Source organism: Tupaia chinensis, unplaced genomic scaffold (assembly GCF_000334495.1).
Source record: "Tupaia chinensis unplaced genomic scaffold, TupChi_1.0 Scaffold000625_1, whole genome shotgun sequence".
NCBI classification, from domain to species: domain Eukaryota; kingdom Metazoa; phylum Chordata; class Mammalia; order Scandentia; family Tupaiidae; genus Tupaia; species Tupaia belangeri.
Genome location: NW_006160145.1, coordinates 488,187 through 502,683, shown reverse-complemented (window position 1 = coordinate 502,683; position 14,497 = coordinate 488,187). Strand labels below are relative to the sequence as shown.

The 14,497-nt window shown below is 40.9% G+C and overlaps 1 protein-coding gene and 1 long non-coding RNA gene across 5 annotated transcripts in view; one reads left to right on the top strand and one right to left on the bottom strand.

Moving 5' to 3' along the window:
- Positions 1–2,947, top strand: part of LOC102492764 (uncharacterized) — a 35,630-nt gene extending 32,683 nt beyond the window's left edge. The window contains exon 3 of the long non-coding RNA XR_001371185.1: positions 2,680–2,947. This is a non-coding gene — a long non-coding RNA (uncharacterized LOC102492764). The remainder of the gene's footprint in view (positions 1–2,679) is intronic.
- The window catches only part of TTC17 (tetratricopeptide repeat domain 17), a 166,630-nt gene that overhangs the window by 129,845 nt on the left and 22,288 nt on the right, over positions 1–14,497 (bottom strand). The window lies entirely within an intron of this gene.

Here is a 14,497-nt window from a genome sequence, read left to right as displayed (position 1 = left end):
AAGTCACCGGGTCCGGGATGCAAACTGCGGTCGACTACATGAGAGTCCAGTGACATAGCCATTACACTAACTGCTGGTCCCATAATCCCCTTCTTTAAAGTACATCTTGTTTCCTTCACTTTGGTTGTGGTAGGGTTTTACCAAGTAAGGTCAGTTGGCTTTGAAGAGACTCTGTTCCAAACTTTTGTTTGGGCATTGGGCACTAGCTATCTTGTATCCACACGTGGCTGAAAATGGGTTGAAGAGAAATGGAGACAGAGAAAACCTATCCCTGCTACACACTGTTTGAACTCTGGATCAAAAGGCACCTGAAGCACTCAGAATTTTCCCCAACATTCGATGAAAACCTCACCACATGGTAAGTACAGATACTATTTTGTTTCTTTTCCCTTTTTTTTTTTTTTAAAGGTTCTTAACCATAGGGCACAGGTGCTTGCTGGAGAGAGAAAGAGAGAGAGGGAGAGAGAGAGAGAAAGAGGGAAAGTGAGAAATCACATCCAGTGTGGATGGCCATGCTGCAATCCCCTCTCTGCTCTCCTCCCAGGATTTTGGGCATGCATGCACACATGCAAGGTGTGATTTTGCACAATGTCAGGTCTGGGACTCGAACCGTGGTCAGCCATATGGAAGTCCAGTGCCTGGACCATCATGCCACCTGATGGCCCCAATGGATAATATATCTCTAACCTCTGCCCAATTTTCTAAAGTCCCTCTGCCTGAGGCATCTAATCCTGCTGGCTCTCTGAAGAGCCTGGAGCCACTGAGCATGCTGCTTCCTCTACAGGGAATGCACTTCATTCTGCGTTTGGTGAAGGCCAAATTAACTGGCTTAAATGACATTTCTTAGTGAAGCTAGCCTTTTCTTGAGCTCCCGCAGTACTTTACACATTTTTGTAATATAATTTATTACACTGGTGAATTACTGTCAGTCTCTCGAAAAATCTTTTGGTCTTCTTTCTACCCTCAGTTTGTAAGATGCTTTCCATGTGCATGTTAGGCAATTAACACAGTGAGGACTATCGGATGGATGGCAGCGTCTGCTGAACGTGAGATGCTCCATCTCCACCTCCTCAGCATCTCCATGCTCATCACTCAGTGATGACTACATGGAAGCAGGTGAAGTGGACCAGGGTTCAGAAATGAAGGCAGGTCCCGGACCAGAGTGAATGCCTGTGACTAACTGTGAGGCTCTAAGCAAGTCATCTTCCCTGCCTGAGCTTCTGTTTCCTCATCTACAAACTGAGGCACCTGATCAAATGACTTAGAAAGTTCCTTTTACTTTTCAAATCCTATGTCTATAAAAAATTTAACACACCATAAAAGTATTACATTGTTACTACCCTGACTACACCCTTGAAGTAAACTGATACTCAGATGAAGAAAATGATCATTTTTTTCCATTTGTTCTAATAAATTCTTACTTGTCTTGGATAAGAACCATCTCCAAAGTTACAATTAAATGCTTCTTTTAAACTATCAATTTTGGGGCTGGGAGTTGGCATGGTGGTTTAAGGTGCTAGATTCTCACATGGCTGACCATGGTTTGAGTCCTGGACCTGGCGTCTTGCTTTCTTTCTCTCTGTCTCTCTTGCTTTGTCCCTCTCTGATCAAATGAAAATAAATAAATAAAGTGAAATAAAATAATTCTTTAAAAATAAATAAATAAACTATCAATTTTTCAAATTAAACCAAGACTTTGATTAGCAGTGGCTATTTCTAAGCAGTTAAGTTGTTCACTGTGCCATGGGTGAAATTAGCCCTGTCTTTGTGCTGTCTATTTCTAACCAGGTTTATTTAAAATTTTTTCTGATGATGAGCTAAATATGTTACCACTAAAACAAACACAATATGGACAATATTTTTAAAAATTACTTGAAATCTGATATCTGCTGTTAGAAACATGTATCAAGATACCTCTACATATCTATGTGTGCGCACACACACACACACACACACATACACACACAGAGCTATGTAGACACATATTGTTACAAAGACTGGTTCATAATATATACTGCATCCTTGCCCTCTTTCTCTGCCTCCACACTTGGCCATATTTCTATTCCCAGGAAACATAGATCTACATCTTCATTCTTCATGACTAATATTATTTACTTAGATTCATAACAACTAAAATTCAGGTTTTTAGTAATTCTCTCTAAAAAAAATAGTAACTGCAGTGAATATCTTACATGTACTATTTTTCAATGCTGTCTGATAATTTCCTTCCTAGAAATAAAATGACTCGTTTAAAAATTGTACTTTTAAATTTACATATATATATATATATATATATATTTGCTACCTTTTCTCAGAATTGTTGGATTAACTTAAAGTCCTACAGATAGTGACTGAGATTCAAGAATAAGGGAGAGTACATTTTAATCTCTTGCCCACCATTCGTATTTCTTCTTTTGCGTACTTACGACAAATCTTCCTTGCTGTAATGACAAGTATGAGCTCAGTGTGATGAAAATCTTGCATTCCCTCACACATTCATAAAGGTAAAGCTCCTCTCCCAGATGTGGGGCAAGGTAGAACACCTCAAGAATACAACACCTGTACTTTCCTGCTCCTTGTTGGTTCTCCCCGTCAGATTTCTATCCTCACTTCAAATCTCGCTCACTGCCATCTGGAAACCACTGCCTAAGGAACATCCCCTTTTGCGATCTCTTCCAGGCTGCTGGAGCGGCAAGATGAGTGTGAGCGGGATGAAACGATGAGGGAGGCTGGCATGTCTGCTGCTCCACTTTTCACGCGATCCTCTCTTTAGGGGTCAACTCTAACTACCATAGATCTGCATCTACTTCAGGTGTAGAGAGAAGCCCAAGTTCACAGAACACCAGCCCAGTCTCTCTGCTCTTGACAGGAACTCACATGGGCTCTGGGCTACAGCTGTAAAAACTAACGTGTAACATACACAGATCTTGCTAAGAAGCATGTACATTATGAGATCAATAAAACACTATTACTACAACTTATCAGGATTTGAAATTATTTCTACTAAAGATGATTTTTTTGATAAAAAGCTAAGAAGAGACAAAGAAGATCACTACATAATTCTAGAAGGATTAACTCATCAAAAAGATATAACAATCATAAATATTTATGCACCTAATGTTAGGACACCCAAATAAGTAAATAAAAACTGCTAGCTCTAAAGGGAGAAACAGACTGCAACGCACTGATTGTTGGAGATTTCAATACCCCACTGTCACCACAGTCATCTAGACAAAAATTAAACAAAGACACAGGAACCAATTGATATCATAAACCAAACGGGCCTGACAGACACACAGCGTTCCATCCAGCAACTATAGAATACACTTTTTCCTTATCTCCACATGGAATATTTTCAAATATTAACCACATAATGGGCCATAAAACGAAATTTAAAAGTACAGAAACTATGCCCAGTATCTTCTCTGACCACAAGAGAATCAAACTTAAAATCAACCACAGAAAGAGCCCTCAAAAAAACTAAACAACCTACTCCTGAATGACTTTCAAACTACTGAAGAAATTTAGACTGAAATCCAAAGATTCATTGAAACTAATACCAATGAACAGACTACTCTCCAATAAGCTTTAAGACAAAGAGCAGTCGTAAGAGTCAAGTTTATAGACATTAGTGCTCACAAGAAAAAAACAGAAGGGTGGCAAATAAATAACTTAACATTGCATTTTAAGGAACTAGAAAAACAACAACCAAAAAGCACCAAAAATAAAAGAAGAAACTAAGTAGTAAAGATAGAGTTAAAGTAAATAAAATAGAGCATGAAAGAACTATACAAAAAAAAAAAAATCAGAAATGAAAAGCTGTTTTTTTTGAGAAAATAAACTAAATTCCTAAACCAGTAGCTAGACTAATCATGAAAAACATAAAAAGGAACAGAAGATAAAATCAGTAAATCAGTAATGAAGCTAGTAATATTACAAGTGATATATTGGAAATATCAAAAGAGAGAGAGAGAGAGAAAGAGAGAGAGAGAGAGAGAGAGAGAGAGAGAGAGAGAAACAGAGAGAATACTAGGAATGACTATATGCCAACAAACTAGAAAAACTAGATGATATGGACAAATTTCTGGACAAGTCAAGTTACCTAGGTTGAATCAGGGATAGTCTCCCAAAAAAGAAAAGACCAGGTCTGAGCAGCAGATGGTGTAATGGTTATGTCGTTGGACTCCTATGTAGTCGACTGCAGTTTGAGTCCCGGACCCAGCCACTGAAAACTTACACTGGGCGAGTGTGCATGTGTATCCAAATCCTTAGAGAAGAATGGAGGAGAGGGGATTGCACTGTAGCCATCCCCCACCCCCGATGTGTGTGTGTGTGTGTGTGTGTGTTCTTGTTTTCTGTCTCTCCAGAGAACGCACACACCCTATGGCAAAAATCTCTCTATATAAAAAAAGAAAAGCCCAGGGACCAGCAGACAGTGTAATGGCTACGTTGCTGGGCTACCCAGGAGGTAAACGCGGAGTGGCTTAAACTCATGCTGGGTGTGTGTGCGTGCATGCCCAAGATCCCAAGAGGAGAATGGAGAAGGGACTGTGGCATGGCCATCCCCTCTGGTGGTGATTTCTCGCTTTCTGTCTCTCTCTGTCTTTCTGGCAAGTGCACAAAACCTATAGCAAAAACCTCTAAAAAAAAAAAAAAAGAAAGAAAGAAAAGAGAAAAAAAAAAAGCCCAGGCCAGATAGCTTCATTTCTGAATTCCACGAAACTTTTAAAGAAAAGATAACACCAACTCTTCTCAAACTATTTCTAAAGATTCAAAAGGAAGGGATACCCCAAACTATTTTTACAAAGTTTCCATTACCTTAAGATAATTGAGTATGATACAAAAAAACTGAGGACATCTGATGCTCTTGGATTGAAAGAATCAATATAATGCAAATGTCAGTTGTACCGAAATTACCTATTAATGTGATTCCAATCCAATTAGCTGAGACATTCTTCACAGAAAAAGAAAAAAAAACTATAAAATTAGTCTGGAATAATAAAAGACAAGGCAATACTGTACCAAAAGAACAAAATAAGAAGCATCTCATACCTGACTTTAAAATATATTACAAAATAGTTATCATCAAAACAGCATGGTACTGGCACAAAAACAGACACACAGGTCACTGGAAAAGAAGAGAAAATCCAGAAATAAGCCCTAAATCATACAGCCAACTGATCTCTGACAACGAGTATAAGACAATGCAGAGACAAGAAAGTCTTTTCAGCACATGGTTGCTGGGAGAACTGGATATCCACTTGTAGAAAAATGAAACTGAACCCCTCTCATCATTAACAAGAATCAACAAAATGGAACAAAGATTTAAATATAAAGCCTCAAACTATACTACTGCTAGTAGAAAACATAGGGGAGGATTACGCTAAGCTAAACATTCCCACACAGCAAAGGAAATAATAATTAGAGTGAAAAGACAACCTTTGGAATGGGAGAGAATATTTGCAAATTATTCCCAGACAAGGGATTGCTAAATAGAATATACAGGGAACTCAAGCAGCTTGACCATCAACAAATGAATAATCTAATTTAAAAAGTATCAAATGTACAGACAATGCTCCAAGGAAGACTTACAAATGGCTGAGGCATATGAGAAAATATTCAAAGTCTCTTATCATAAGGGAAATACAAATGAACCACAATGAGATATGATTTAGCCCCAGTTAGAATGGCTAGGGTCAAGAATATAAAGATAGGGACCAGCAGTTAGCATAATGGCTATGTCGCTGGACTCCCACGTAGTCGACTGCGGTTTGTGTCCTGGACCCAGTGGCTTAAAACTCATGCCGGGAGCGTGTGCGTGCGTGCCCAAGATCCCGAGCGGAGAAGGGAGGAGAAGGGACTGCGGCGTGGTCATCCCCACTGGGGGGTGATTTCTCGCTTTCTGTCTCTCTGTCTCTGTCTGTCTGGCGAGTGCACGCGCCCTATAGTGAAAACCTCTCTCTCTAAAAAAAAGAAGAATATAAAGATAAAAAGTAAAATAAAGCCTCCCTTGCTGGTGAGGCCATGGTAAAAATGAAATGCTCTCACACTGCTGGTGGGAATGTAAACCAGTGCTATCTCTGTGCAAAACAATATGAAGGTTTCTCAAAAACCTACAAATAGAACTTCCACATGACCCCCACTAATCCCACTCCTTGCTATTTACCCAAAGGGTAGGAAAACACTCAATCAGAAAGACAACTGCACATCCATGTTTACTGCAGCATTATTCACAATTGCTGAAATAGGAACCAATGTAAGTATCTAAAAACTGATGACTAGGTTGAAAAGCTATGGCACATATATACGGTGGAATATTACACAGCTATAAAAAGCAATCAGATCCTATCACTTGACTCAAATAATAGAAGACTAAATGTTAAGCAAAGTGAGACCATCAGATGGCGTAGTTGTTACATCACTGGACTCCCAGGAGGCCGACCATGGTCTGAGTCCGGACTTGGCTTGGAACTCATGCCAGGTAGGTAGATGTGTGTGCATGCTCAAGATCCTGGGGTGAACATGGAGGAGAATGGATGGCAGTGTGGCCGCCTTCCCTGGAAAGGGATTTTTCACTCTCCCTCACATTATCTCTGTCTTTCTCTCCAGCGAACACACGTGACCTATGGCAAAAACCTCTAAAAAATTAGAAAAAAAAAAAAAGAATGGGTAGAGGCTGGCAGGTGGCATGGTGGTTGAGGTGCTGGACTCCCACATGGCCAACTGAGGTTTGAGTACTGGACCTGGTGGCTTGCTTGCTTTCTCTCTCTCTCTCTCTGTTGAGCACACATGTCCTATGGCAAATTAAAAAATAATAATAAATAAAATTAAATAAATATTTTTTAAAAGAATGGGAAATATACACAGATCTTAGTAAGAAGCATGTAGATTATGAGATCACTAAAACACTATTGCAGGGTTTGGGACTATTTTTGGTGAAGATTACTTTTTTTGATGCTACAGTACTGTATAATATTTTAATGAAAAATTAAAAACCAGTCTTGGGCCAGCCTTGTGGCCTGGTCATTGAGAGAGCCAGACCTTGTAGCCCTAGAAGCTTGAAAACCCACATTGGGTGTGTGCATGAGTGTCCAAAGTCCCTATGGGGTGGAGAAATGAGAAGGGTCCTCTCCCTTTTCCTCTCTCTGTCTCTCTCTGGTAGGCACACACACCCTCTGGCAAAATTGGAAAAAAGAAAAAGAATAAAACCAATCTCAATATTAGAGGGTATCAAGTCATCAAAATTAAAAATGAACTGGAAAGAAATGAAAATAATAAATCCTGACCATCCCTTGAATTTTCATAGCCTTATATATCTATTTTCTAAAGTTTTATCCTCAACTGAATTTTACTCTCTCACTTCCATAGTTCCTGGAAGACATAGTCTAAATGCTTAAACTCGCATGACATATTCAAGGTATGTGACATATATTATATAGCTATTATCTAAATTTGTACTTTTATAGTGTTGCAGCAAATTTTATGAATATTCATGTCAATGAATAATTAGTTTTCCTAATTGATAAGCAAGTGACTAAGCATTTTCCACTAGAACAAGTGAGCAACTTCTTAAAAGTGCTATCAATCTACTTTAATTTATGCCAACAGGAAATATACAAATAATATAATGAATAAAGTAGGTAATTTGCAACTTTTGAAGGAAAGAAAATAAAATACTGTACCAGAACAAAAACATCACAGATTCTTTTTCATTTGTATACTTCAGGATATTCTTGTAAACATACATAGAAGCCATCAGACCTCTTTTAGCTGTAGCTCAAGAGTGTAATACAAGCTGCAGATACTGAACACAGGAGCAGGCAGAAGAATGGCCCAACAGGGGACAGAGGTGGTATAGAGGTTAAGATGCTGGACTCCCACATGGCCAACCACCGTCCAAGTCTCGATTTGGCAGCCTGAAAATCACGCTGGGCATGTGTGCATGTGCCACCAAAGTTCCAAGAGGAGAGTGGAAGAGAAGGACTACAGCATGGCCATTCTCCCCGGAGGCAGGGGGAAGGGGTGATTTTTGACTTTTTCTGTCTCTGTCCTGCAAAGTGCATGTGCCCCATGGCAAAAAAAAAAAGAATGGCCCAACAAAGACGTAAAAAAAAAAAAAAAAAAAAAGAATGGACCAACAAAGACAATCATCTCTTAATCCCTAGAACCTGCGAATACACTATGCTACATGGCAAAAGGGAACCAAGGTGTCAATCAGATTAAGGATGCTAATCAGATTACCTTCATTAAAACAGAGGGCATAACCTGGATTATCGGAGGGTCACAAATGCTATCACAGGTCCATTCAAGTGGAATTGGGAGGTCAGAGACACGTGCCTCAGAGGGATGCAAAGCTGCTGGCTTTGGAGATGAAGGAAAGTGGGCCAAGAGCCCAGGAATATAGGCAGCTACTGGAAAGGCAGGAAAACGAACTCTCCTCCGGGGGCTCTGAAAGGAATGGAGCACTGCTGTCCCCTTGATTCTAGCCCAGAGAGACGTGGCTTGGACTTCTAACCTAGGTAAGCGTAGGAAAATAATTACGTGTTGCTTTAAGCCACTAAATTTGAGGTATGTATATGTTTAAGCATCAATTTAAAACTAATAGAAGCATTCACTAAGTACCAGGCATAATGCCAGATGTTATGGTGATGAAAAAAAAAAACAGATACGAGCTTGAAAGTTCTTAGTCAAATGGGTTAGTCAAATATTTGAAAAGGGACACCAAAATGAGTGCCAGAAATGGCCTTAAGAGCTTTACAATGAGGGAATTACTTTGCTTTTTCACACTGGAAATCACTGCTCTAAAGGAGACAACTGAATATAGTTCAACCCGATTACTTGGCAAAACAGTAATAGTATCAACTGTGAAGGGAAATGAAATTGGCATGACTGAGCACTTTTACTGCTATCCCAACAAGTGTGAAGTATTAACAACAAAGCTTTAATTTTGTCTATGAAGATAAAACCAGACTGAAGGTTCCTTTTCATTCACACTTCTCCTGGCCACAGCACTGTTTAGCTAAGGGTAGTGGATGGAATAAGTGGTCTTTCACTAGATCATAAATCAAAGTTATACATGTCCCAGATACTGCTGTGAGTTTTCACATGCTCCTGGTGTAGCTCTCTAGTAGGGCAATTTAGCAATAGCTAAGAAAATTAAATACAGATTGAACAACTGTAATCTGAACATCCAAAATGCTCCAAAATTAAAAACATCTTATTCAAAGAGGGCACATGTGCTCACCATAGACAGAGACAAAACAAGAGAAAGGGATGGAGAAGGCAACCCCCGGGGGTTATATCCTGATGCCACAATCCCTTCTCCTCTGTGTCTCCACCCTCGGGATTTGAGGCACACATGCACACACATCTGGCACATTTGTCAAACTGTCCAGGCTGGGCCCCAAAACATTTGGAATGCCAGCATAACCCTATAGTAGAAAATTCCACACCTAACTTCATGTGACAGTCAAATGCTACAATGCAAAAATGTTCATGAAAATACCTTCGGGCTTTGCATGAATGAATTTCCTATTTACACTTGAGTAATATCCCCAAGATACCTCACTAAGTATATGCAGATATTCCAAAATCCAAAATACTTCTGGTCCCAAGTATTCTGGGTAAGGGATATTCAGCCTGTATACAGGCACTCCAAGTTCTGGTCCCATGCCTACCTAGGTCATTGAGTGAACTGGGTGATAAGCCAGGAGCTCAAAGGCAGAAGTCTGGTGGTGTGTTGTGGCAACACAGGGTATGCATTTGGGTATGTATTTTTCAGTAGATATTACATGACACCATGCTAGAATAATGTAAATCTATTCATACAAAAAGCATACATCAGATAAATGCCAAAGTGACAAAACACAGTAACATATATATGGTGTCCATTTTTATTTGTTCTGAATACCCTTGTGGGTGTGCAGTCAAGCCCAAATTTATAAGGGAAATTTGCAGTCTCATGTGACTGCACATGCATTGTGTAGTGAATACTAACCAACTGCAGGAATGAGGAAGGGGGCTCCCTATACTGGAGGGCTGGTCATAAGTCCAAGTGGCTGTTAAATAGGTAGGTTGCTAAGTGAGGCGGGTAGGCTGTTGAGTGAGGAGTGGCTGCGAGGCAAATTTTGCACCAGGTAATTTCATCTCTAAGAATTCGTTTTACAGATATAGTCACAGAAGCATGCAAACATATACACATGCAGGACCGGCAGGTGGCATGGTGGTTAAGGGTGCTGGATTCCCACATGGCTGACCATGGTTCGAGTCTCAGACCTGGTAGCTTGCTGTCTTTCTCTCTTTCCTACTCTGTCCCATTCTGGTCAAATTTAAATAAATAAAGTAAATAAATGGATAAATAAAGTTAAATAAAATAATTTTAAAAAAAGAAAAAAAAAGATGCACACATGTGCATGTTCGTTTATTGCAGCACTGTTTTTTAACTGTAAAAAGCTACAATCTAATTGCCACTAAGGGACTGGTTAAATATTGGGGCATCAGAAAATTCATAATGTATCTTTCTGATTTTCTAAGCAAAAGTGCATCATAACTTTTCTGACAACCCGATAAATTACAGAACAGCCATACGAGAGAATGCTATGCAGTCTTAAGGGAGGGAATAGTTTTTTTCTTTTTAAAAAAATATTTCTGATATCTAAGTTGTACTATTAAGCTACTAAAAGCTAGTTGTGAGACAAAATGTCCCCACTGTGTGTTTTTTCAAAAATCTACATATGTGTCTGCAAATGCACAGAAACTTCTAGGAAAAATACACAAAGAACAGTTCAATGTGACTACATCCAAGGAGGAGGACCGGGATCAGCAGATGGCATAGTGGTTATGTGGCTGGATTCCCACATGGCCAACTGCAATTCGGGCCCAAGACCCAGTGGCATGCATGCCCAACATCCCAAGATGAGAATGGAGAAGGAGCTGCAGTGTGGCCATCCCTACCAGTGCGTGATTTCTCACTTTCCCTTTGTCTCTCTCTCTCTCTGGCAAGTGTACATGCCCTATGGCAAAAACTTCTTAAAAAAAAAAAAAAAGAGAGACTAAGGTAGTTAAGAAACTTTTACTTGTCATTTTATAACATGCTGAATAGCTTGGGGGGAAAAAAACACAAGTTTTCAACTACTCATTTAAAAATAACTGTTAATCTGTTTGTTTGTTTATTTATTTATTTTTGCCAGAGGGTGCATGGGCTAGTCAGGGAGACACACCCACCCACCCCCCAACACACACACAGACACACACACACACACACACACACTAAACCTTATTTCCCATCCTGCAAACTGTTCTTCCATTCATCCAACTGCCAAGTTCCAAAATCTCAGTATCTTCCTTGACCCTTCTTTCTCTCCCATTTCACACCTAATCTAGCAGTAACCTGTTAACCTCATTTCAGAAGGTGTATCCTGAATCCAGCCATGTCTTTCCACCTTTGTTTCTTAATAAGTGAATTTTAGGGGCCAGCAAGTGGTATGGTGGTTAAGGTGCTAGAATCCCCACATGGCTGACCACAGTTCGAGTCCCGGACCTGGTGGCTTGCTTTCTCTCTCTCTTTCTCTCTAGGTCTTTCTCTGGCAAAACTCACGTGAACATCATCATCATCATCATAATAAATAAAGTTAAATAAAATAATTAAAAAACCATGACTTCATGCATCTCTTTAAAAAAAAATAAGTGAATTTTAGAATGATCAGGTTTAGTTAAGGACAGGATATATTTGTGATGTCTATCAGACAGCAAAGTGGAGAGGCCCAGTTGAAAATGGGGGTATATAGGACCGGGAGGTGGTATGGTGGTTGAGGTGCTGGACTCCCACATGGCTGATGGTGGTTTGAGTCCTGGACCTTGTGCCTTGCTTTCTGGCTTTCCTCTCTCTCTCTGGTCAAATTAAAATAATAATAATAATAAAAATTAAATTTAAATAAAAAATTCTATAAAAAAAAAGGAAATTGGGTATGTGACAATGGAGTTCAGGAAGAAGTTGGACTACAGGTAAGAAGTGGGAGCCCTCGGAACACAAATGGTATTTTATGCCATAAAACTGCGTAAGATCTTGTGAGCACATGTCCAGAGGAAAGCAAAGGGGCACACCCACATTTAAAACCCATCCAAACAAGAGTAATTCAGTAGAAGAGAAGGAGAAGTCATGGCCAGAAATTTATAATTGAAACTAGAAATGTAGGGCCAGCAGGTGGCGTGACGGTTAAAATATTCGATCCTACATGGCCCACTGCATGGTTCGAGTCCTGGACCTGGTGGCTTGAAAAACAGACCAGACGCATGTGCATGCATGCCCTAAGTCCTGAGAATAGAATGGAGGAGAAGGGACTGCGATGTGGCCATTCCCTCTGGGGGGTGATGTCTCATTGCCATCTGTGTTCCACCCTGTCTCTCTCCAGTGAGCACATCTGTGCTATGTAACATTTTAGAGGAAAACAAACAAACCAGGAATGTATGTCTGGCAGCCAAGTAAGAAAACAGTTCAATAAGGTAGAGGACAAATGCTGGGTTAAGAATGAGCAAGATTACTGAGAACCAAGCACTAAATTTGGCCATACAGAGGCCTTGGATATGGTGACAAGAGTTGTAGGGATGGCTGGCCGTGGTGGTGCATTGGGAATGCAATGCTCCATGATGCTGAGGCCATATGGGAAGGTGTCAGGCTCAAGTCCTGAGGTTCCCCTGTGCTGGATGGGTGTGCGTGCCCATGATCCTTGCTGACTGAGGAGGGTATAGTAGCATGAAGACCCTGTTGGGGGTTGTTTCTCTCCCCTCTCTCATGGAGAAAATAAATAAATAAACTTAGGTGAAAAAAGAGCTGTAGGGATGAAAGACTAATTGGGGAGGATTTCAAAGAGAAGAGGAGGAGAGTTCAAGAGTACAAACTCCTCTTTCAGGACCAGCAGTTAGCGTAATAGCTATGTCGCTGGACTCCCATGTAGGCAACTGCAGTTCAAATCTGGACCCGGCGGCTTAAACTCAGACCAGGTGCATGTGCGTGTGTGCCCAAGATCCCAAGAGGAGAATGGAGGAGAAGGGATTGTGGCGTGGCCATCCCTCCTGGGGGGATGATTTCTCGCTTTCTATCTCTCTGTCTTTCTCTGTCTCTCTGGCAAGCACACGCGCCCTAGAGCAAAAACCTCTCAAAACTTTCAAGGTATCTGGCCACAGAAAAGCCACACACAGAGACCATTTCCCCTTGCTTTTGCTTTACCATCATGGAACACAGCTGAGATCCAGGAACAGCTTAGGCTGTGCTCCCTACATTCTGGAGTGAAAAGCTATTCTAATTTTTGACCTGACCTCTGGCAAGCACTCTTGTTCCTTACTATCAGAGTCCCCTCTGTTGGCTTCCACCAGTGTAGTTCCTAAACTGTAACAACTGCTGAACTTCACGGCGGATTCTAATCCCGCCTGGACAGTGCAGCTGCCATTTCCCATCTATGTCGCCTCTGCTCTTCCCCATTCTTTCCTTCTGCATTCTCGTTTACCATTTTTTCCTTGTCTCTTATTGTTTCTGCATACTTTGCTGTTTGAGCAATTAAGCTGACTTTTAGATATAATATCAGCCACAAAGAAGATGGTTTCCTTGCATAGCACAAACCAGTCACACCAGACAGGCAGGGAGATCTCAGCAATAGTGCTCTTCTCACCTAGGGAGCTCCTCTTTCAGAGGCTATGGGCTGACTCACTGATAGGTTACTGGGAGCTTTAAGGATCAGCTCCAAGCCTGAGGTGTCCTAAGGTTCCTTTAGGCTAGGCTCCAGATGAGTACCACATTAGTGACAAGGCTTCATTCAGACAGTGGCAAATCCCTAAAAGGCAGAAACCACTTCTCAAAACCAGGCACTGGACTCCCACGTGACTGACCACAATTGAGTCCTGATCCTGGTGGCTCGAAAGCTGCACTGGACACATTTGAGTGCATGCCCAAAACCCCAGAAGAATGGAGAAGGGCCTGTGTAGTGGCCATTCCCCCAGGGGGTGATTTCTCACTTTCCCTCTCACCATCTCTTGTCTCAGGTAACACACATGCCCTGTGGCAAAAATCTTAAAAATCAAAAAGTTAAAAACATAAAAACTTGGCTTATCCCGTTAACGGGTCAGTAGCATAGCCTATGTGCTCCAGCCTATGTCTTAGGAGGTGTGAGATGCCCCTCCCTTCCTGGAACATGAGCAGTTTAGCCAAACATTTACTGATGCAGACGCCACACTGTGTGGTGGACACGTTCATAAACACAGAGCTGTACACAGGGACCTGGCTATGGAAGCACAAAGAAAAACCCAGCATATTCAAATCTGGGCATCAAAGCAGCTTCATGGACAAGGTGGTATTTCACTTGTGAAGCGTATGAGTGCCAGGTTGGGTGCGAAGAGAACAAGCACATGGGCCCAGAGGCAAGTGAGAACCTAGCATATTAAGGGGCCCTCACAAAATCCCAGCATGGCTACGTGTGTGTGTGTGTGTGTGTGTGTGTGTGTGTGT